Source organism: Bombus affinis, chromosome 4 (genome assembly GCF_024516045.1).
Source record: "Bombus affinis isolate iyBomAffi1 chromosome 4, iyBomAffi1.2, whole genome shotgun sequence".
In the NCBI taxonomy this organism is placed as follows: domain Eukaryota; kingdom Metazoa; phylum Arthropoda; class Insecta; order Hymenoptera; family Apidae; genus Bombus; species Bombus affinis.
In genome coordinates this window covers 10,165,685-10,188,867 of record NC_066347.1, presented here as the reverse complement: position 1 = coordinate 10,188,867, position 23,183 = coordinate 10,165,685, and the positions used below count along the sequence as shown (strand labels likewise).

At 38.1% G+C, this 23,183-nt stretch overlaps 1 protein-coding gene across 6 annotated transcripts in view; it reads right to left on the bottom strand.

Moving 5' to 3' along the window:
• Positions 1-23,183, bottom strand: part of LOC126915260 (teneurin-a) — a 695,244-nt gene that overhangs the window by 528,237 nt on the left and 143,824 nt on the right. The window contains exons 1-2 of one of the 6 annotated variants that reach the window (XM_050719760.1): positions 17,523-17,689; positions 17,316-17,395 (exon numbers count right to left, since the gene is read on the bottom strand). The exons of the other annotated variants lie outside the window; for them this stretch is intronic. The gene's annotated coding sequence lies outside the window, so the exon portion shown is untranslated. Of the gene's footprint in view, positions 1-17,315; positions 17,396-17,522; positions 17,690-23,183 lie in introns of those variants that run through there. 6 annotated transcript variants of the gene reach the window in all.

The window sequence follows — 23,183 nt, the reverse complement described above, 5'->3', positions numbered from 1 at the left end:
TCACCCTACAGGGCACACATCCAGACACTGTTGTCGCGTGCTTAAAATATTTGAAGCGCACGCGGAACCAACGCGCATTGTCGAGGGAGAGGAAGTGTAACGTTGAAGAATTTACGTGGCTGCGAAAGCGGCATTCATTTTGCCGCATTGTAAAGGAGATAGCGGCTTCCAGCGCGAAAATATGAATTCCAGCGTTAACAACTTGCCACCTCGCGTACTCCGTAAATCCTTGAAAAGCGTCAAAAAAAAGATGAACCGTCTGTGTTACGTGTGTGTTTTCAGAGAACGCTGGAAATCCTGTTCATTTCGAATCGGTCTTTGCTAAATCGCCAGGTGCAGCATTAGCCAACTTTGATAAAAAAGAAAAGAAAAAAGGAGAAAGAAGAAAGAGAAGGTTATTCAAGAGAATGCTAATTGATGCATTAGAGATTTAACGGCATTCGATGCACCGGTACGATCTTTTGTTTCCAGTGAAATACGACTGTACTACTCGGTGCAAAGGCATTTACCATTGAGTACCGTTGCAATTTAGTAATTATTTTCACGGGAGTTCGAGATACAATCAAGAGATAAGCCAGAGTCTGTTTTAAATGTGCGATGTTCAGGTGCAGTAGGAAAAGTTCAGAGAAAATGCTCGATTGGCCGTAACGGCCGAAACGATCGAAATATGTGATAGATAATAAAGAGAATTGAAAAAATAATTCGTTTCATAAACTACGTTTCCAGAATTTATAGAGGTATTAGAAATGCGAAAACTAAAGTGATCAAAAATCTGAGTACTCCGTGCTTCATACTGCACCACGATTTTCAAAGCACTCTATGGATGTAGGGAACAAAGGAAAGGAAAGGAAAGAGAAAGGGGAAAGCAAAAGGGCAGAAAACAACCCTAAAAAGAAAGGTAGAGGGAGAAAAAGCGTCAATGGAGAAGGAGGGAGAAGGCCGGTTGAAAAAGCATCGAATTTCAGCGAACGACGCAAAGGATCTTAGCAGCGGGTCCCGGCGGAGTGCAGGTATTCTCCGATGGGTCGCCAGCAAAATCGATTATGCCCGAAGCTTGGAGAGAACGGTCGGACACTCGTTTCCGGGAACAAACAAAAAAGTCGCTGAACCGTCGACGGGTCTTCTGTCTCTCTGATATGCAAACGTAAGCTTCGCTCAGGTGTACGTATGTATAATAAGAGGGTCCAGCCAGATGCAGTATTATTGCTGCACCATCGTGACCCGAGTATACCGGTGCTATAGCGCGTCGATGGAGGCGAAGGCGTTGGTGTGTGCTACTGGTAGTAGGGAACGGTGTTGGGGTGTAGTTCCGAAAACGGTTGGTTCGGCGCGGAACAGAGCCGCGGGTGGATAGTTCCGAGCCCCGAAAGAGCGAGAACGGAACGACGAACGAGGACGACGATGAAGAGAAAGAGGAAGTAGAAGAGGGAGAGAGAGTGTGCTAGTACGGTTTCGCCCGAATGCATCGATAGCACTGTGCCCCAGTTCCACGTTTCTCTCCCTCTTTTTCTGCCCTCTCTCGCACGTTTCTCACCCGCCAGCCCTTCAACCGTCACCCAACCACCACCTCTTCTTCTCTCTTTTCCATCGTTTCTCGCGTCCCGTTCTCGCGATGCTCCCACGCCCTTCAACCCAACCCCCAAAACCGCCCCCTCCCTCGTCCATCGCACACTTGTCCTCCTCCTCGTCTCATGCCCGCTTGCTACGGATTTATAGGCAGCCTTATCGCTACATCCGCACCCTCGATAGACTTACGACGATGCGGATGCAATTTCCAAAATCCTTGGAAATACGTGTCACGTGGTACTTGCAAGGAGTATTGCAAGTAAGGATAGCGAGCTCTGGCTGACGGTTTTCAGATTAAGATTTATGGGCGTGTGCAGATACGGTATTATGCTAGCGACGATGCATTTTAAGGGTTGTCACAGCCAGTTAGTTCAACACTATTTTAGTTTCGAACGATTTATGGCGAGCACTAGATTAGGAGCATGGATAGTGAAAGTGCGAGCGAGATTGTCCAGATTCCTAACGATTACTAGTGATTCGAAGTTTGGTGTCGTAACTTTAGTATCGAAGAATCGATTGATTGGAAAAGGATATGAAAAGGTTTAGAGATAGTGCGATCGCTTCTTTCCTTTTCGCTTCTTTCCTTTTCGCTTCCTCCGGAACGGTCACGTAATATTCTAATTGCAAATTAAAAAGCTTTTAAGATTGTTATAATATCAGAATGGTACATGTAACTGAACCGGAAGAAAGAGCAAGACCATACACTATAGCATTAACATATTCAGTGCTGTTCGGGTCTTATATTGTCCACGTTGAACTTTCTATTCAAAGCGCTGTTCTGGTGGTTCCACCGCATGTAAAGCATGTCACGGTGTGCACCATGTGTTTGAATGTCTTCTAGAAATGTCTGTATCGGGTGAAAAATACGGATACGAACGATCCAACTGAAATCAGAGTTTAAGCAGAATTGAGAATTTTCTAAAGAATTTACTCGAACTTAACGTTGCATTACTGTTCAGCATAATATGTAATATAGTATAAAATAACAATATTATTTACTTAATACTTGTGAAGAAGTTTAGACATATGTTAGTGTGAAGTAAGTTTGGTCTGAAGTAAGTTAGATGTGAAGTGAACTAAGTTAGTGAGGTAGGTTTAAAATGTTTGAAGTTAAAGTCTAAAACAGGAGAGGTCTCGAAACTTTTTGCTCCACCTCTGTGTCTAGTAGCCTCGTACAAGCTTGCAAATTTTGTCAGGTCTCGAAGGTGTTGAAAGTTTCGAAATTTTTTGACCCAGAACTTCGAAGATTTTGAAACCCTTTTCAGCTTGGAGACAAGGTTAAATTGCCTTCGAACTTCGTTTATTTGCTACTTAATGAATTCAACTAAGCATAAACAAATATAAAATCATCCAGTATCATACATATTTCAATCTCTTCCTCGGAGAGCAAAAAAGTAAATAAAAATAAGTCGAATTGTCCTACCTCAGGATTCGATACAACCTCAACTTTTACGAGGAAACTGCAGGGACCAAGTACGGACTATGTTCAAGTCGAAGATTCTAGCCGCTCTGAAATTCAAATAACTTTCGTTAACCCCGGAATCATTTTATCCATATTGCGTTTCGTCGTCGACTTATAGCGCCATTTGCATTGTACCACTTGGCCCACGCTTATCAACGATCTGGCGAATACACTAAACCTGTCGCAGTGCCGGAAACAAGTTCTCGAATTCAAGCAGAAAAGTTCGCACCTTAACCTCAAGGAATAGCCCGCGCTCGAGACGTTATACCTCCACGTGATTTTTCGTTTTATCGCAATAGAGCTGGACTTTCTACTTACAAGCGTCAGACGTGTGCGTTTGATCGTACTGTTGGCGGATCCAATATAGTTAGGTTGTCAAGTGTTTTAAGTGTTTTCCAAGTTTACAAAAACATAAATTACATTAATCAGGTTTATAGGAAATTTCAATTCCCTCATTTTTCTCCAATTATAGGAGTTTCATGATTCTCCAATTGTAGAAACTAAATCGATTCCTCAGATATTCTGTGAGCCACCTGACTAAATACAAGCTCACATATCCAACCGAACGTCGCGAGCCCGATTACAATGAACTAATAGCATTTGTGATTAAAGCGCGGATCACTCGGTGTTACGTAAACACAGGCCAGGTGATTACAGGATTGGTCAACAATTAATTTCTTGCTACACTTGCCCTGTGATCTCCCATCGCGTTATTGTGTGTTCTTATCGGCGAGAATGTTTGCTGGAGTTTGTAATCAATGGGATCCTGTGATATATATTTGTTAATTGGCTGTAATTGTTAGTTGGATCGGAGAGTTCTGTTATTAAACTTTGTCTAAACATTTAGAATCTAATTCGATGGCTTCTAGAAGTCGTACAATATAGTTCAAAGTTTGGAATCACTTATTTGACAGGAAGGTAATTTGAATTAATTAATAAAGAAAGAAAATAGATATTTAAGTTGAGATTAAATTTTCCAGCAGAAATATTAATATCCTAATGAATTACATTATAAGATTGTTTTATTCTAATTCTTTCTATTCTTTCTATTCTTAAAAATATGCACATTGAATTATGTAATTTGTTCCAAAAGTATCTACGATATTCGAAAATGATTTTGCGAGAATCGAATTAACAGGATATCTCGTGATAATTGATATAAAAATACTGTTCGAGTTCCAGTCCTACGCTTATGAACTGTTTTAACCAAGTTATCAAACTCTTCGTCCACAAGAGAGCTATTTACATTGGTTTTCTTTCGATGTCACATAAATGAGGAAATGGAAAGAGAATATTATTCGAGAATAATTATCCCGTCCCAGGCCCTCGTTCTATTTTAATAGTAATGTCAGCTGGAATTCGAATAATTCATGAAAGAAAAACAAGGTAAGATCTCGTTAATTCTACGTTATAATTCCTATGTTAAATTGAGTTAACGAAGCATTCCTAATATTATTTCCAATATACATACGAAGGAAGCAATTACGTCATAATAATTAAAAAATTTATTTAAAGTACCTGTAAAAATATCTTTCAATTTTAACTTCGAATGTTATCTTTCATAAGAGTAATTTATTCTTTAAAATGTCATCCAAATCCCATTATCGCAGGCATTAATCTTTCTTTGTAATGCATTCAGTAGCTCTCTAGACAATTCTACGCGACAAAACGTTTGTAGTCAAAGAGAGCCTAAGGGTTGTAATTAACTATCGTACGGACTAGGATATCCGCCATATTTTCCATCGAAAGGAACCGTCTCGAGAAACGACATTAAACCACTGAACGGGATAAAAAGGGCCTCTGTATGCAATGTAAAAACGAGTAATTCCTTTGATCTTACTTATAATCCTGTTTCTGCTAATACTTATTTCAACAAAGCAAGTACTCGTTGCATAAAAGTCTCGCGCACCATCTGATGAGCGCGTTCTGTCATGAAAACCACCACTACACTTGCTATTTACCTATTGTGTGCATCTAAAGCTACCTATTGTAATAAGCAGACTACATATTTTCATGTATTTATGATAAATTTAAAGATGCAGAAATTCACAAAATGTATATGATATATAAAGATATATAATATAAAATATGGCAAGTAAAATACTTGTTCAATTCAATCAAATATCTTTATTGTGAAACCAAGAATATTCTTTTCTGAGCTTTCGCACAGTACCGAAGGCAAGCGCTATAAATGATTGCTCTGCACGAAGGTTTTCAAGGTAATCAAATGAAAATTATACCAATTTGTCTCGGTTCTCAAATAAGAAATATGCCGATCAATCGCAATTTTTTAATGAAAATTATACCGATCAATCTCAGTCTTGAAGTGAAAATTATACCAATCGATATCACTTTCTAGGTACGAGTACAAATCATGCCAAACAAGCCCTTGTTAGACAAACCATACCAAAGACATATAAAATTTTATCGAGAAAAACACGCGACCTTAGAATCGACTTGAAGTTGGTAACTCTGCGGCATCGATCCACAGAAGCATTCGAGATTCGCAGCATGCAAATCACTCCCAATTACCGAGAGTGGTGCTCTCTTTAGCCACGGACCAGGACAGACTCTCATTTCGGTATCGTTTCCGAATCACCGTCCGCGACGATCGTCGACGTTCATTACGAAACTGATCGCGATATTGACGATGCGCTAATTAAAAATCGGCCAAGGATGTCTCAAATGGTAGTTGTTCCTCTTCTCTTTTTTAGTGTCGACTTTTATTTTTATTATTTACGACAAGTTTGCTAACGTTGAAACGAGAATTTGTCTTGTCGATTTTATTATGGGTCCTCGATACACAGTGTGAAGTTTTTATTCGGTAAATTCTCGAGTGATCTGACGACTATGGGTAAGAAGTTCGATTGTTCCGAAAGTTGTGAAGTCCGGAAATTCCAAGCAAAATGTCACATAAATTTGGTTAAAAATCAGCGTAAAGTGGCTGAATGAAGACATATTCGTAGTTCAGACAGCAAGTACTGTTTGTCTCTCAGAAGATGACATTTGAGATGGCACAGCAGTGTGTACTCTTATACGACTTTATTTGTTAATATGAAACTTTCAACCGATACACGTGCCTATATTTATGATGATATTCAATCTATCAGAAATAATTCATCGACGAGACGAACAGTTAATCATTATTAATCAAGTTATTTTTTACATGCAAACAAGTTATAGAATTTATACAAACACAAATACAATAGAATCTATACTTCTTTTGCTAATACCAGGTTGTGTACTTAGAGAGCAACAGAGTGTTACCCGGTGATACAGCTTCAGTAATTTGCGTCCTGTAACAGCGCCAAACTCGGAATTCGTTAGAAACCCTAACAAGCGCAATTATCGCTTAATGTATTCGCGCGACACCGTTTCCATCGATCAACGACCGTGTCCCGTTCGAAAATTGGAACGACTCAAAAATCGTATGCAATCGGTAGCCAAATGGATCTCTTCCCCTAGCGAGACGAGAACGAATCTCCATAATTCTCGCGGCGTCGTCTCTTTTATCCTGGGTTAACCAGACTTAAAGATCTTCGCTGATCAGCGATTCTCTGTTTGACTAGCGTAACCTATTTCCCAGGCGAGTTCCACGACGCTGAGTGTGATCGAGAGAGACGAATATAGAGATAGCAACGGAGAAAAGATCGGAGCGAGGGAAACGAAGCGTCGTATTTCCTAACGCGCGACATCGAGCGCCACGGAACGACGAGGTTGAGCTCGTGGCGCATTCCAAGGAAAGCAAGCTCTACCTGGTGCTGGGTTTAATGGTTGTACCGAGTGAAGTTGCTGGTCGACTCGAAGAAACGACCCGCTTTACTATAAATTCCAGATAAGCCGAGGTTTACGGGCGCAGTTAAGACATCCTGCGCCTGCATCTATCGCGGAAAACAAACAGTCCGCGAAATTACCGTCTTCGTTCCGTTTGTCGATGCGAGATTAGAATCGAGCATCTGTCGATTTGTGTGTTTATGCAGTTGACTGAAACAAGGATGGGTTTGCGTAGTCGCGCGTGTATAAGGGTACGACGTTGAACTTGACGTACGAGTATATGGAAGAGATGTAGTCGGGTGATTTTTATACACGATACGATTGTGTAATTCATTGTATAGATTCTAAATTTGTTTTGAAACATAACGTTACACCCAAGTCTATACCTCACGAAGTATATTTAACCGTAACTTAGTGTTATCTTGTTAATAAGTACAATCTAGCGACTTCACAATATTGCCATCTACTAAAAAGTCTCCACATGGTACAACAGTAATCTATTCGTACACCCTGTACACTTGTCAAATAAACCTCTCTCTAAATGTGCACAGTTTCGAAGATGTTAATGCAACCACAGTAGCAGTACTAGTAGCCGGTGTAAAGGCAATTCGACGCGGCGGCAGGATCACAACTGAATAGCGGCATCGTAATCGCTGCGTGCAATATCTTAGCAAACTCGAATAAACCTATACCTCGAGCAATCCACGAATTTATTGAGCGTTCCGTTCGCCATGGCAAATAACCAGTGATGGACGTCAGGTTATTGATTTCGAGCGATAAGTGAAAATGAAAATCAATAAATGTGAAGATGAAGGTTTTGTTGGACGAAGAAATTATTGTGTTTGTTCCGGATGTAATGTTCCCAAAAGTAAAAATAATATCTTTATGACATAAAAAATTAAAGAAATCGTAGAAATGGATTGATTAGTCCTAGTTGTAGACTACCTAAAGAAGACCTGAGGAGCTGTATGGTAGCAGATATATAATTATCAAATGTACAATTACCAAATACATAGTTTCGCATTTTGGTTGAGTCAATTTTCAGGTACAGGATTTCGAACTTTCAATGGATCGACATAAGCGTAGGGTCTAAGTTACAGCATGTAAACAGCTAAAATCTGTGCACCTTATCTACTGAGAATATAAATATATCTACTATTCTTACAAATTCTTATCGAATGGATATATCGATATCATTAACCTTACCGATCCGACATAACAACGACGACGATACAAAGATGTGAAAGTATAGAGAGAAGATAACAGAGAAAAGAATCCTTCACACACACACACACACACACATACACATGCACAGACTGTCGTTATAGAATGGAAAAAGATTCAATGGCTTGGCCATCTCCGGAGTTCGATAAGAAAAGCTGTTTGATTTTTTGCATGTGATCGGTTGAGATTAATCGAATAGCGTTGAAGATAAGTACGCAAACGGTAGCGCCCTTCGGATCACGTGACAAAGATGAAAATAAGCGGGTCGCGTACGATTATGTGAAATTTAACGCGGCGAAAATACGGAACAATTCGCGTGAATTCGCTCGTCACTAATCCGGCTTAAATGAGACAAGGATAATGATATACGAGCGGCGGAGTGTGTCATCAAGGTCGACGGCAACCGACCGTGAAATATCGCCGGGATGAAAATATTTTGTTGCTCCTCTTTGTGGATACTCTTTTTGGAAAGGGAACTGCTGGTGTCTGTGTGTAAATGTGAAAATACAACAGTAGGCCCTTGTCGTGCGTGGACGTGGTTGAAGACATTGAATGGATGAGAGTTTATAGGACGAGCAGGGCTGCTTTGTTGTATTTCGGAATTGCAAGCTTTACGAGCCTAAAGAGAAAGACCATAGATCAGAAAAGTTTGAGAAATATTTTATAAATCCTCTCTTCTTTAATAGATATGTTTTTGTGTTTGGGATGATTGAAAAGAGAAGTGATTAACAAGGAGGAATAATGGATTGGCCTTGAACTACTTACGACGAAGCTATTCAGATGAATATCCCTGAACGTTCTACCTTATCCTATATTGTCTTTACCTTTATAAAGACCATGAAATCAATGCTATATTTAATCAATATGAATGAGAGATCATGTTCGATGCTAGTAATCCATAATAATAACCCATAACTTATAAATGAAAGGGGATTGAAGGGTAAAAGAGGTTAACCTTGCCTTAGAATATAATGCTTTTCATAACTAAGAATCTTATTGTTTTGACTTCAATTAAACAATTAATAAGACTAATTTCGAAAAATAAATACAGAAATTGATCCATAAAGAAAACAACAAAATTATAGTATATCGTCGTTACTAGTTACCTTTAGCTCTGTGTAATTAATCTACAGATTGAAGGATGTCAATTAAAACTTTTGATTTTCAGAATAATATTTTAGCATAATATCGTAAACGTCAGTTCGTATGCTGTAGATCTTTCGACGCAATTTCGTCGGGCAAGTTAAAGTAAACTTAAAGCTGCAAACGAAGAATCCTCGATCTGAGAAACCTCCGTTAAAACGACCAACAATTTCAGAGATAATCTTCTGGAATGGTATAAGTGCTCTTCCTTATATACATATATACTAATGTACAGAATTACTCTTAAGCAAGAATCCATGTTTTAGGTTACCTTACAAAACGTGACCTAAATCCTGGACAAGGAAACAGTTGTTCCTTGAATATATAGAATTTCTTTGCCACAAAAGTGGTATTGTGATATATGTTGGTAAATGTACGCGAGAAAGAAACATATTAATTTTATTTTTTCCAGTTAAATTTAAAATAATACATACATAGAGGTCAGTTTACACTGAATAGCGAATAAAATTTAAAACTTATTATTAGACTGCGGATATTGATGCAAATTTTAAAGGAGCGGAAACCTAAATAGAAATTCGTATCGCTTACTAAAAATTATACCGAGTATTTCACTTTGAATATCTTACATATTTTTCCATATTACTTGCATTTCATATATTTTTGAGCCTTTAAATCTTACAGAAATGCTTAAAAATCGACAGTCCAGTTATTATTCAAACACCAGTTATATCAAAACCCAAGCGACGTTTTATAAGAAATAACCGAACACAAAAAATTTGAAAACGTTCTTGCGTCGATATTCCGTTTTCATCAATTCAGGCGTAACATCTTGGACAGATTTTCATCGTGGCACTTTGCAATTTCCAAGTTCAATTTTTCGCTGAATATCAAACGGGACGCGCGACTGCCAGGCAATTTCTGCGGAGATTAAGCATTAGGAAAGGAGCGAGCAGGCAAGTTAGTTCGGAGACGAATGATCGTAGAAAGCAGAGACACGATACTCAACGCGGAAAAGCGTTTAGAGAGTTAGGGTGGTTCTGCCAACGGAAGTGATGATTTACTAGCCGACATAAATAATCAAGAATTTCACGGAAAGGCGAAACTTTCGACGATTATCGAGCGGTTTTCCTGAACTTTGCCAAATGGATGATAAATATGTTGCAAATTATCGACTAAAAAGCACCCGGTCAGGTCAAACCGATCGGTCGATATCGCGTACTTCGAATGAATTAACGCTTAAGGTGGAGGAGGTTTAATAGATCGAGTGTTGTCGAGTAATCCAATATACTTGTTGTATAAACGTAAAGTGCGATGTTAAGAACACGACAGTGGTAAGATCTTGTTGGGAGTAAAGTATTTCACCCGTACGGTGTCTGATGAACTGTCCTCCTACGTTGCTGATTCTCCTTACCAGCCGTTGGGTTTCATCTGTCCCTCGTGCCCTTCCAGCTGGTCTTTTCCCGGGGTTTTTTACCTGACCTCAGAGTCATTACGTTTACAGCTCGGGGAGGACATGTAATTTGGAATTTCCTAAAGAAGGGAATGGGCCTGACCGTGCCATAAACGGATAGTCACTCAAAATTCCGAACCATACCCGTTCAAAAAATTGCTTGTAGTGGTGTATATTTATTTTGTGGATACTTCTTCCTCGCCGTCGATAGATAATGGGCTATTTTATTGACCACGCGTTTGTATTCTCCGCTAGAATCCACTGCCCAGAAAGTGTCGAACGTCTCGGTCCTGGAAAGATCATGAACTGTCACGGTCCTGGAAATATCATGGATCAGCTCGGCCCAGGAGGTATCGTTGAAAAGAACTCCGATGGTGCTTGGTGCAGATTCATCAAACACGACGCGGAGTTGTGTAGTTTGGCTCTTGTCCCTGATTAAGTCGTGATGAGGCAGGTAGTAACTGTTGTCCGAAGGCTGGTCTGTTTTGGTATTAGTCATGTATTTCGTTGGTGGACCCTCGTCGATTTCCCAAGCGCGAGCGAGGTCCATTTGTAGATCCGTCGTGGAAATGTGAAAGATGTTTGTAGCTGATTGGGAGACTGGGCTCCCCCTGGTGACCCGTCCGAATCGCGTTTTCTTGACGATGATCCGTACTGGTTGAACTGGCTTGGCTCGTGGACTCTTCGTCGTATCGTTAGAGCAGAGTCTCTTGGTTCAATTATACGTGGAAGGAAAAATAAGAGATATCCTATCCTCCGTTTGTTCAGACTCCTTCCATTCGATTAGGATTTACAGTTGCATGCGTATGTAGCCATCCTGCTTCATTGCGTCGATCTTTGTCTGATGCTGTATCGTTCCGAAGTTGTCCTTTTGATATTGTCACCGCCTTGTGGGCGATAGAGTCCGCTGGTTTCGCGTAATCTGGACTGTTATGTCTAGACTCTGGTTTCAGGGGACAGTTGCGCTCTGAATTGTCCAGCATTAGGCCTTGTTTCCTTCCGAGACGTGTCACCACGCTGGGTGTCACCTTGCCACTCTGAGCGGCCCCACCGACTTAGTTGTCAACCCAAAAAATTCGTATTTTCATTATCTTTGCCAAGTGGATGATAAATTGATTCCTAAACAGACATTCCTTTGGTCTAGCAAATGTTCAACGAGTATACTCGACGTCCAGCGGTGTGGGCCAGCGATCGTTGAGTGATGGCTTCCGGCTAAACTGGGTGACCAATCGAGATGCATCGTGTGGTTTAACATTAATTTATTATGAATCATCCTCAAATGCCATCATGTTTACTAATGACACTGCCATGAACTTTAATAACCTTTAATGGTATTTACATTATCTTCGGAAGGTCGTGATCTATTACAGAATGATGATTTCGACAATTTTTAATCTTTTCCAAATTACTTTAAATAAGGTTGAAGCAGTATTTAGTGTCTCAATGACGTCTATATGAAGTCCAAGTTGAGACTATTGAACTACTTTCACTGTTTCACATTCGCAAGCCCACTTTTAAATGAATAATACAACAGATATACAATAGAAACTTTGTTAAAGTTTCGGTAAAATATTCAAAAATACGATCTGCAATTACAACAAAGATATCTTGCCAGTTCCCAGATAAAATATGTAACATAGCGGGAATTTTTAACGCGAACGAAGTTCTACCGAGACAAAATTTTCTCGGTCTGGAATTCAATTTTTTAATGTATTTTAATGTACTTTTATGTATTTTTGTGCATTTTAATGTATTTAGAACGCTATTTAGAACGCTATGGTCTTAATCTGTTTAGAGGTCAGCCGATTAAGCGAGACTTGACGAAAATTTAAACTTTGACAATAAGTGAAATAATGAATGCGCAAGCTAATTTTAACTTTTAAAAATATTTTCTTTTAAGAAGGTTACAATAGATTTAAGTAACCTTTGTATATGTCTGAGAAGTACCTACATATGGACAAGGTATACGATAATTATAATCGTGTGTATTCACGATAGGGCGTGAGACATCAAGAATCGATCGCATAAAGACTGGGTCGTTAATTAAACCGCGTCAATTGCATATATTTCACGGGCACGTATTTCCTGTCAGTCGTGTCCATTAATTTACAAGCTGGCCTGCGTTATTTCCGCTGGCACGCGCTCGTTCATCAATTTTTATTGAAAATTTTTCACCCTCACGACGAGTCTCGCGTGGAACTTTTGACGAATGTCGTGTTTCAGATTACAAGATCGCGATTCGTGAACAATTTCCTGATAGAATGTTTTATTTTCACGAAGCAATTATTACAAAAATCTAATATTATTTCTTAGAATTGGGTTCCTATCAAATAAAATTTAGAAAGGAATTTTTGTGCCTATATGGTCATAAACTATTTTCCCCTTTGAATTTATAAAAAACTCAAGAAAAGCGTGACACGTTATTAAAATCAGATGTTAGAAAGTTTGAAATTTAGAAATTTTATGTTGATAAAATCGGGAGATAATAAAGTACTATTTACTTGAGTTCAACCAGTACCTTACTAAATAATAGATTAAAATGTACAAAATGCTTAGAATGGAGCAAAATGAAGTTTTATATTCAAGATTTATGAGGCAGTTGTAGCAAGTTCATAAGTTCCCTGATGTATAAACTGATGTACCACAGAAGTTGTTTCTACGAAGATACTGGTGAAAATTGACTGACCCATGGGAGTTGTTCTTTTTTGTTGCGCGCTGTGTTATTCCTTAATATTCTTTACTTACATGGAACTACAACAGTTCGAGAGCTAAATTACTTTATTTCACGTTATTTCATACCATCGATCACTGCATAAATGTAAACTCAGAGTTTCTTTAATCTAACAATGGTAAGCATTAAATTAATTAATTAAATAATTTTAAAAAATGCTTCTTAAACGTAATTCATCTATGTCGTTTTTCAATGGTATTTTTATGGATAATGATCAACGAGTCGAAGCAATGAGAAAAGTGACACTCGTTTAATTCATTACCTGGCCGCGAAATCGAATTGCAAAACGAAAACCATTATCCCGATGCACATGGGGTAATATAAACGATTTCGCTTATATATCGGGAGTTGATTCGATAAATCGCGGCTCCGCGACACTTTATGGTTCCTATCCCTGGCGAATTACGAGCGTCAAAACGCTCGATCGAATAATTCGGTATCTCGTAAAACACGCTGTTTAACGTATGGCTAATGAACATTATACACGTGTGTTAGAAATATTTCATGGGTAACTATAATATTTTACCGCATGGATACAATATATGAACCACGCAGTACAATATACTGCGACGTTAATTCACTTGAGCGTGTGTTGTATCATGAAGTTCCCGGGTAAGTGGTCTGACATTCCTCACAGTCATCCCAAAAAGGCACTGTCGCCCTTTCCACCCGTATAGTTAGACCTAAAACTGCTGCAGCCTGTATTTCATACCTCACCATTATTTGACTGCAAGTCTGTTTTGTCATAGTTAAGTCAAAACTTTTAAGTTTAAGTATTCTATACCTTGTCTGTACTTTTAACTGAAATTACTGCCTAAGCAGTCTTCGCTAATATTCAGACTGTATTTTTGCTAAAGAATGCAAGGAAAAGGTTTCAGATCTGAAAATACAACAACAAAATTAATCAAGTAGCTCTAAATTTTAGCTACCACTAAACTTTCTAATCATCCAACTACGTTCAAATCACGTACATTTCTAATCATCATCTAAAATCTAAACGAATTTCATCAAAAAACCATCCATCTTCCACTTCGTTCAACCAAATCCTCAAGCGTTTCAATCCTACCCACTTCGATATTTCAAAGGCACTTTCCAAACCAAATCTGCAACGTTGCGGTGGAAACACGCGTGGCAACGAACCGTGTACGATGCGTCCCAGTCACGCAGCACGGTGGTGTTAACGTCGTAAAAAGGCAAGAAAAAAGGGAGCGCACTCAACGACTCGACGTGTGCAATTCTGGCGAAGGATTGCATTTTACCGAAGCGTGCGGAACTGAGCGTCGATAAATCGGCGACGAATCGGTCCAGGGCCGAAGTTGACCGAGATTGGCCCTGGCAGAGCACAATAACTTGCTGCATCAGGCGGCAGGATTTTTGCCGGCAAATAACTCTTGTATGCGCAAATACCGTTCACGAGCGTTTTCACGTTCCGGCAAACTGTGTCCCATTGAGTCGAGAGCCGACCGTGTGCTGTTGGCCCGTTCCTGGCACGTAAATGCACGCGATCGTTCGATAACGCGAGTGCTTCGATATCCTCCACCATACGATGCTGAATCTTCTCTCTGTATTTCTCCTTGTAATTATAGCGGTTGTAGCGACACGCCTGGTTTGCTCCTCTTGCCAGGCTTCTTGCATTCGCTCTCTGCGCGCTGCTTTCATTACCATGGAGAGAAGATTCAGCGATTCAAAGGATGTATGTATACGTATAGGTGCAAATTTCTACATAGTTGTTTATCTATCTTGTATTATGCGAATGAGTTTGTAGCAGTTGGTAGAGCTTTAAAAGAGTTCTAAATTTTTCTGTAATTTCTTTTGTTGAATATACAGTGGGTCGCGAAAGTATTTGAACACCTGTAGACATTTCTTTATGACTGGTTTATGTGTTTCATACAAAATATTTAGAAATTTCAATAGCATCATAATGAGGCACAACCATTACGATTATGTCGATAAAATTTAAAACCAATCTGAATGTAATATATATTTGTATTCCGTGTTTCTTTTTTGTAACGCTGAATCGTCTAGTGTGGTTAAAACGGTAAATATAATATTTCTGTCACATCTAGGCAATTTTTTAAAATGTTTTCTATGCATTAAGGGCTTTGCAGTAAAAAAAAAGTGCAAGCACGAACCGCGGCTGTTGTTTGTAGAGAGTGAAGATGGATCAATAAATTTTTCGAATAGAAAAACGAGAGATATTAAATTCCTGAAACGTCGTGTCCTCGTCCAGCATTGTGCAAAAACTGTTCGTATTATATGAGAAAAAATATCGTGCAATTTTGTTACTGCGGTTATAGTGGAAATTTCTATCGGCTACTGATATTGTTATGGCATAAAAGATATTGTTTAACTTCCTATAGTAATTTTTCGGAAAAACCCCTCTATCGACCTGATTTTTTGTTGCATTAATTTAGATATATAATAAAAGCAGCGATTCGATCATTGATTGCTTTTGATTTCAATTAAGTTTACTGACGGTAGATTGCTTATGAATAATATTTGTCTGCTCGATATAAATCCATGTTTTCAATATCGCTGCTTTTGCACAGAAGCAGTTTCATTAATTCTGTTAAAAGTATCCGACTGGAAAAGCATTAATGATATTGGCATGGTCTTTTCAATTTGTTAAATATCATGCTATGAAGAAATCTTCGATCTATATAGAAAAAAAGATTCAATTTCTAACCAGTAAACACTGACAAATAATCTTCAATTTTCACTTTCGAAAGTTACCACATCCTTTATATTTTACAATTAGTTAAAGCGTAGAAATAGTCTTTTATGAAATATTCAAACGAACAGGAACGCTTTGCGATTGTATATTGGAATGCAACGTTTCAATTATTGGAAACTATCAAATATCGCGTAAATAATTCGAAACCGGATGCATTCTTTATTAGAAGCCCGCGAATGTCACCGATTTTTATGCAGACTTTTATCTGTGAAATGACAGAATTTACGTGTTACGAGAAACGAAAATTTCAAGGCTTTTAGGCCAACGTCAATACTCGGCGGATCCATTTCAACCCATCTCGTTCTACCTTTTCCAAAGACTTTATTTAAAAATGTTGAACCGTCAGATGGTGTACTATGGGAATGAATTTTGATATTCAGAATTTCTAATAGCTCACGGAGATGGTCCACAAAAAATGAGAGCTGGAAGAGATTTCCACTTAGGGACGCGGACAAAACGTAGAGGGATAATACCCACGGAAGGATAATAAAAAATTATTATCCCTGCACCTAGCTTTTGATGAAGGGGTGCTCGGGCTGGGCTCGTAAAGTTTTATTAACAGAAGATCATTCGGAATTAATACCAACTCTTTCCTGGCAATTTCATCTGGAATGTGTACAATAAGTAATAAAGCAGATCCAGGCAATAAATCAAGTGAAAATTGTTATATAAACCTAGATTGTATGTATCACACGATTTTTATATGATCAAATGAGTGGTAATGTTTTCAGTTCAACAACGTTTTTTGTGTTCATATCGTTAACCCCTTGCTATACTAATCTTTTTACACCAAACGTTTCTATGTATACTATTTTCTCTCAACCAAAATTACTATTTTTTACTATTATATATGATATATAATTAATAAAATATATATAATTAAAACAAAATTTTCTTCGATCTAAAAAGTATTCAATACTGAAATCAATCCTTAAACATTGAGTTCTTGAATTGTTACGTTATATTGTATTATACATTAATTGTTACATTATATTATATTATACATTATAACTGAGTATGCCAATTGGTTAACATAACTATGAAGAATATAGTAGATTCAACGATAGTCCTATGTGTAGCGTATAATATCAATAAATACATACAAAAAACCAAGATTAATCACAATATTGTACTATTAATCACAATAGCACAAAAGTATGGTTATAAAACGCACTATTTCTCACTGAAGAATAAACCACTAGATTTATCTTAGTTTTTAGATCTTAGATCTCCTAGTCTTTAAATCAATATAGACATTTTTATGGCTAACCTGGTGAATTATCTAACCGGAATCGACTGCCACATGTGTAACATTCCGAATGTTCATCACTGGTAATTCCACTTTGGACACTATGGTTGCAACAAATAAAAGAAAATGAACAAAAATAGAAAAACATGTCTCGGTAAATGTAACAACATAAGTAACACGCATTTTCGTAGTGTGTTGTCAAACGTCGCAAATAAATTAACCTCTTACCTTATGACGTTTATAGTAGCTGTTTCAATCGGCATTAGTTAACCATATAATCACTGCAACGCCATGTCACAAAATCAATTAAACACTATTGCACGAAATGAGTATTAATCACAATATATATTCATTAATCGACGCGAACTATAAATATCCGAACGCAAAGTGAAATGTTAGATACGACACTGAACTTTAGACGCGACGCGAATAAAATCGTACTGATCACGTGACACGACGATTTCGCCTACAGCGCCACTCGTGTAAATTCAAATGACTTTTCGAATCTATTACGTCAGAGAAACATTTCATTTGCAATTTCTTCGACGGATCTACATTTTTTCAATTCTGTTTTTTCACATTGCGACTATGAATCTCAAAAACTCGTGCTATATTTTTGTCGTCAGTATTTCTTCCACCTCTTCTGAATCCCAAAATTGTATGAGATTTGTAGAAATTAAAGTAGTTATTTATTTTTTATTGAAGATTTTTCTACTTCGAGGAATATTTTTCCAATCATTGTATAAAATTATAAATCTATATTTTCCAATTTAGATTCACACTAAGATCCCGTATAACGCAATAAAAAAAATACTATTATCCTGCTATAACGTGATTTGAAAGAATCGTAAAATTTGCGAAACATAGCGCAAATATTCAATTTTTTTTTAATTAAAGAGCAAAATGAAAGATTTTTATAGTCGAAATCGGTGTCTTTATCGGTCTGTTCGATTATTATCGCATTTAATCACACTTTTTAATTTCCTTTCGCGTTTCGACGATGTCAATGGTCGAGATTTATCCCCCGATATTTTAATAGTTTGCACTGTGTCCTGGTTTCGATTTTACAGATTGTTTGCCCGGTTCCGATTGAAAAGGATGAGAGAACGCGTATCCGGTGATACGGTTGCATCATTTTATTTCATATAGGTACACGCTGAGCCGTGTATTCAACCATCTCTTTTTGGTTTTTCTATCTTTCCTCGTCCATTCGCTTTGAACACTCCACTGCCTAGGTAATAACACAGTGAACGAATGGATAATCGAGGGTAATAATCGACCATCGTTACTCTTTATGCCATTTCTATCGTCGTTTGCCGATCGATGCTCTTTGCATGCGAAACAGAAGTTCCCGTTTGCGGTATACATGAGCAATTCGAGTTTAGTGTTCGTAAAGCCGCGTTTACGTAGCTCAACTTTTGCTCAACCAAGTCGATTGAGCTTTAGTTACTCAAAATCTCCTGTGCAAACCAAATTTCGATCAAGTGGAAACGTCTTTTGATCGCTCAATTCGAAGTTATCTATTTCTCTATTTCTAGTCGAACAATCTGATGGTGTTAACTATAATCGATAGTGTAAAAAATAATTTTTAAGTGACACATTAATTTGCTTAAAAATTAGTGGATTAACTTTGTCAAAGAAGTTACTCAATATCTGTTCTGGTACAATTTCTGGTTATAGTTATTTCTCTAGAAATTCAATATGAGTACGCTGCAATATTTTACCATCTTTGTTTTTGAGAACAATGGAAAGAAGGGATCGACAATATAAAAATCGGAAGAGACAATACATCCAACAAAATATACTTTTCTAAAACTATTAAAAAATACTTTGTTTTTACAAAATCCAGCCACCGGTTTTACCAAAAAATATCCCGATCTCTGCTTCCAGAGCTAAACGCAAAAAAAAAAAAACACAAAATTGAATATAGTGTTCCAGCGGCGCATACATACACGCCCAACATCAGGTAACAAGCTTTCGGTTGTGAGCTGAAACTGGCGTGGAAACGAGTGACGATCAGCTTCAGCGATAAATCACTGGATATCTGTATTAGCTATGAAGCTTCGCGTGGAAACGACAAATCCGTTTGGCACGGGGATCGCGCAGATGGCATCGGCGACGACCAGCTTCATCGGAGGCCAGTGTTCAAAGTACACGAGCATTCAACGATACTTGCATCCCGGTTTGCGAACGAACATCGTGTTGCACGATTTCATCGTCGTTTGTGAGGGGGAAACGCGCTATAAATTCGCGACGGTCGTTGCCATCGTTGGAACCATGCAGCGACTGATGAAAGGCATGTTCTCGAGGAATATAGGTCGGTGAAAAAAGAGCACACTCGACTACGTATACAAATAGAAAGCAGAATTTTTCTATTTTTTGTTAATTTCTTTCTGCCATCCCTATGGCACGGAATACGTATTTTTATTGTAGTATATTTCATGATAATGATACGATGGATGAATATAGTGCAGTGAAAAGAATAGTCTAAGAAGTAGTTTTATTGATCTACTTGCAAATTTTAGATTGGCATTTGATATTTATAAGAGAAGAATTCTTCCCTTTTTTAGATATGATTCAAAATTGCATGTTTCACTGTGTTTGATTTATTTCTTTGATTGAATCATATTAGTAATTCTTGTAGTGCTATAATTTGGAAGAAGAGGAGAAAGGATAGAAAAGGAACCAGGGACTTAGATTGGACTTGCCATTAAGGTTACCTGGAAGTTCAGTATTCTTTCTTTTCATCCACTTATTAATGACACTAATTCCTTTCTATAAAATTTATAATATTAACATAAACAACAGTTTATTTTATATCTTAGATATAAGATATATACATACCTATCTCTTTTCTCTAATGGATAAAGAAATAGTAGGAAAAGTATTAGAGATTCGAAATAATAACGCAAAATTTTTCTCCGTATTTTATTTTATTTTACTTTATCTTTATATCTGTCTCTGACAATATTCTCTACGTGAAAATCACAGAGATTTTTCTCTGAGGAACTGAACTCTTCGCCGTGCATTCTTTGCACTTAAAAGACGTGTATCCTTCTCACGAAAAGACACGTACGCTTTTCCTATATTCGATGTGCTTTAACCTCATGCATTCCTTGAATTCATTCTCACATTCTAACTTCAGTATATCTCCCATTTTAAATAATCACAGAATTCATGTTCGTAGAAGCGATCAATAAATTCTGTTCATTCGTTTTTACTGTAGATATAATTTGGAATAAAAATCTGAAGCAAAATAAGCAACATTTGATAAGGAATATAGCAAATTACAATAATAGCACTGCGCTACTTTTTCTTTCTTTTTAAATTTAATGTAACTGACAGATTATACAAGAAGCATTGCGTAATCTGAAAAATATTTTGGTGACTTAAACGTTAAATTTAATAAATGATGAAGAGGGAAAGACAGCAGCCTGCCGACTGACCGGGCAGAGATAATTCCAGACGATTTTTCACGCAGGGTTAAAAAGCGACGCGACGTGTCAAAAGTGGTACAATAGCGGAAGGGGAGAAGTCGCATTCTTCACCAAGTGTCAAAACCACGAGGGCAACCCGAAGAAGAGGGTCACTTTGTTATCCAACTTACATCCGATTAATTAGCAACAAAGAACCCTTCCTCCTTCATCTTCATCCTTGGTTCATCGTGCCGTTTATAAAACGCTCTTCGCGTTCGTTCTATAAAATATTTTATGGAATTCGAATGTTCCGAGATGCCTATCCTTATAGGACTCTTTTTTCCCTTATGCGTGAATGACAATGAGTTGCCCTAATTGACCGTAACTCGTGATTGTAATCTTTTCTTGCTTGCGTTCTCACTACATCTATTTTCTATTTCCTTTTCTAAGCGTCTGTACTTTAGCGAAGTTTTATCTCAAAATTTATTTCATGAAAGCAAATTTTCATATTTCTTCTTAAATAGCCAGAGGTCTATTTTAAAAAGCTTTTAAAACAACAAAGCTAACTTTTTTCTTCGATTTGACAACAGGCTCGAGGATCTTTCTCTTTCAATGGCGTTCCCGTTTCGTTCAGAAAATCTGCGAATATTCTTTTTAGAACAAGGAAATCTCTATAACGAGATACAAAATATAATTGATGCATGTATTCAGCTGAACGAGGGGCATGTCCAAATTTTACAAACTATATTTTTACATTCAGTTACTTCAGATTGTTTGGAATACTAAAATATTATTTTAACGAGATTCGAAACACCGCAGGTTGGGAAAACGAGGGGAATAAGCGTGCATGTATCGAGGATGGAGCATCGACAATTTACTCGGTTCGAGAACGGAACGACCTATTCGCCAGAGGCAGCAACATTTTTTGGAACATCCACTCGACATCCGGGACCAAGCATTGCCGTTTCACATCCGCGTCGTAACCTCCGCTCGAACGAAGGCGGTACACACGTTCACGAAACGTTTTTCCAGGGAGTCATTTCTGACGGAACGAAGTTTCCCAGCGGTTGCGAAAGAAGGATAGCGGACATCGGCCGAAAGGGTGGGATCGATCAGCTGATTCCTCCGGGGTATAGTAAAGAGCCGCTTACCCATCCCCTTGACGGCACCACGGGGCCATGGTGACGCGAATGTGCCACAGCTCCGCGTGTTCTGTTACGTGTTGGTCCATACCGCAACAGGCAATATAACTTTCTCGTCAATTAATTTCTCAGCAACAAAAGCACACGAACGGACCAGGTTAAACGACGCTGACGCGTATCCAAAAATAATAATGAGTTTAGGCGCGGTATTAAGGATTTGAGAATGGTTTAGCTGTTACTTTTAGGGAGCAGAGGTGAAGGAACTTTTTTAAGTATAAGAAGCATATTTAAGAGGCGTTGGTAAAGGTTTACAATGCGGAGGACTTAACTTTGTACATGTAAAACAGTTGATGATCAGAAATGTATAATGGAAAAAGGACAAAATATGATGCACGTTGAAAATAGAATTTTGTAATTTTTGATGTCATAAGGGAGTATTAAAGAGTTAGAAATATATCAGAATGTGAAACATAGAAGTTGATGAAACCTGCCGAAGGTAGTCGGAGTTTCGCAGATTGATATTGGAAACGCGCTGTAGTTCGTTCGAAATCAATCATTTGCTTATACAGCGAATCCAATTTTAATCGACGCGCGCGAATATCTCATCTAGTTTTGCATTTGCTTTAGTCCACGTTTCCTCTCAAAAATCAAAAAGTGTAACGTACGTTCTGTTTTAACATTTCTCTCGTTCAAAGCGTACGATAAAAAGGTAAAGTAAATTCGTTCGTAAAATCAGTCCCGATCAGAGAACAAGTCTTAAACGATTAATTAATTCGGAACAACCTCCGACGATTTACAGATCCCTGGAAAAACCGTTTTAAAGCAACTTCTGAAGAAACGTGGAATCTTCAAAGCTTATAAAAGTTAAAACCTACATTGTATCGCGTTCTGTAGTAACCTTTATACAACTCTTAAACATAATTACTATTAATCAAAGAGCCTTTTTCTGCCACCAAATACTCTTACAATGCGTCGACTTCTTTTCCTTAGGATATTCCCCACTCCTCCGCCACTTTTGCTCTTTTTTTTCAAATCACCTACCCTCTCCTTCTCCTCAGAATGCTCCCCCAACCGTCGAGCTTTTGTTCTGCCCCTTTTTCTCTTTCTGTTCGTCCGACTGTTACCGGAGCTTTTACCTCGCTACTCCGGCTGCTTCATACTTTCTGTCGTCCAGACCTACTTTCGGACTCATCGCCATTCCAGCCACCCTCGTCCTACCGCACCCCCGAGCACCTCACGGTTCGTACTCTGTTCCATTAATCAACTCGCAGATCCCTGCTTATAAAGAAACGTTACGCGTTTAAGGGAGCAGAAGTTACCGCTTGGTGTTG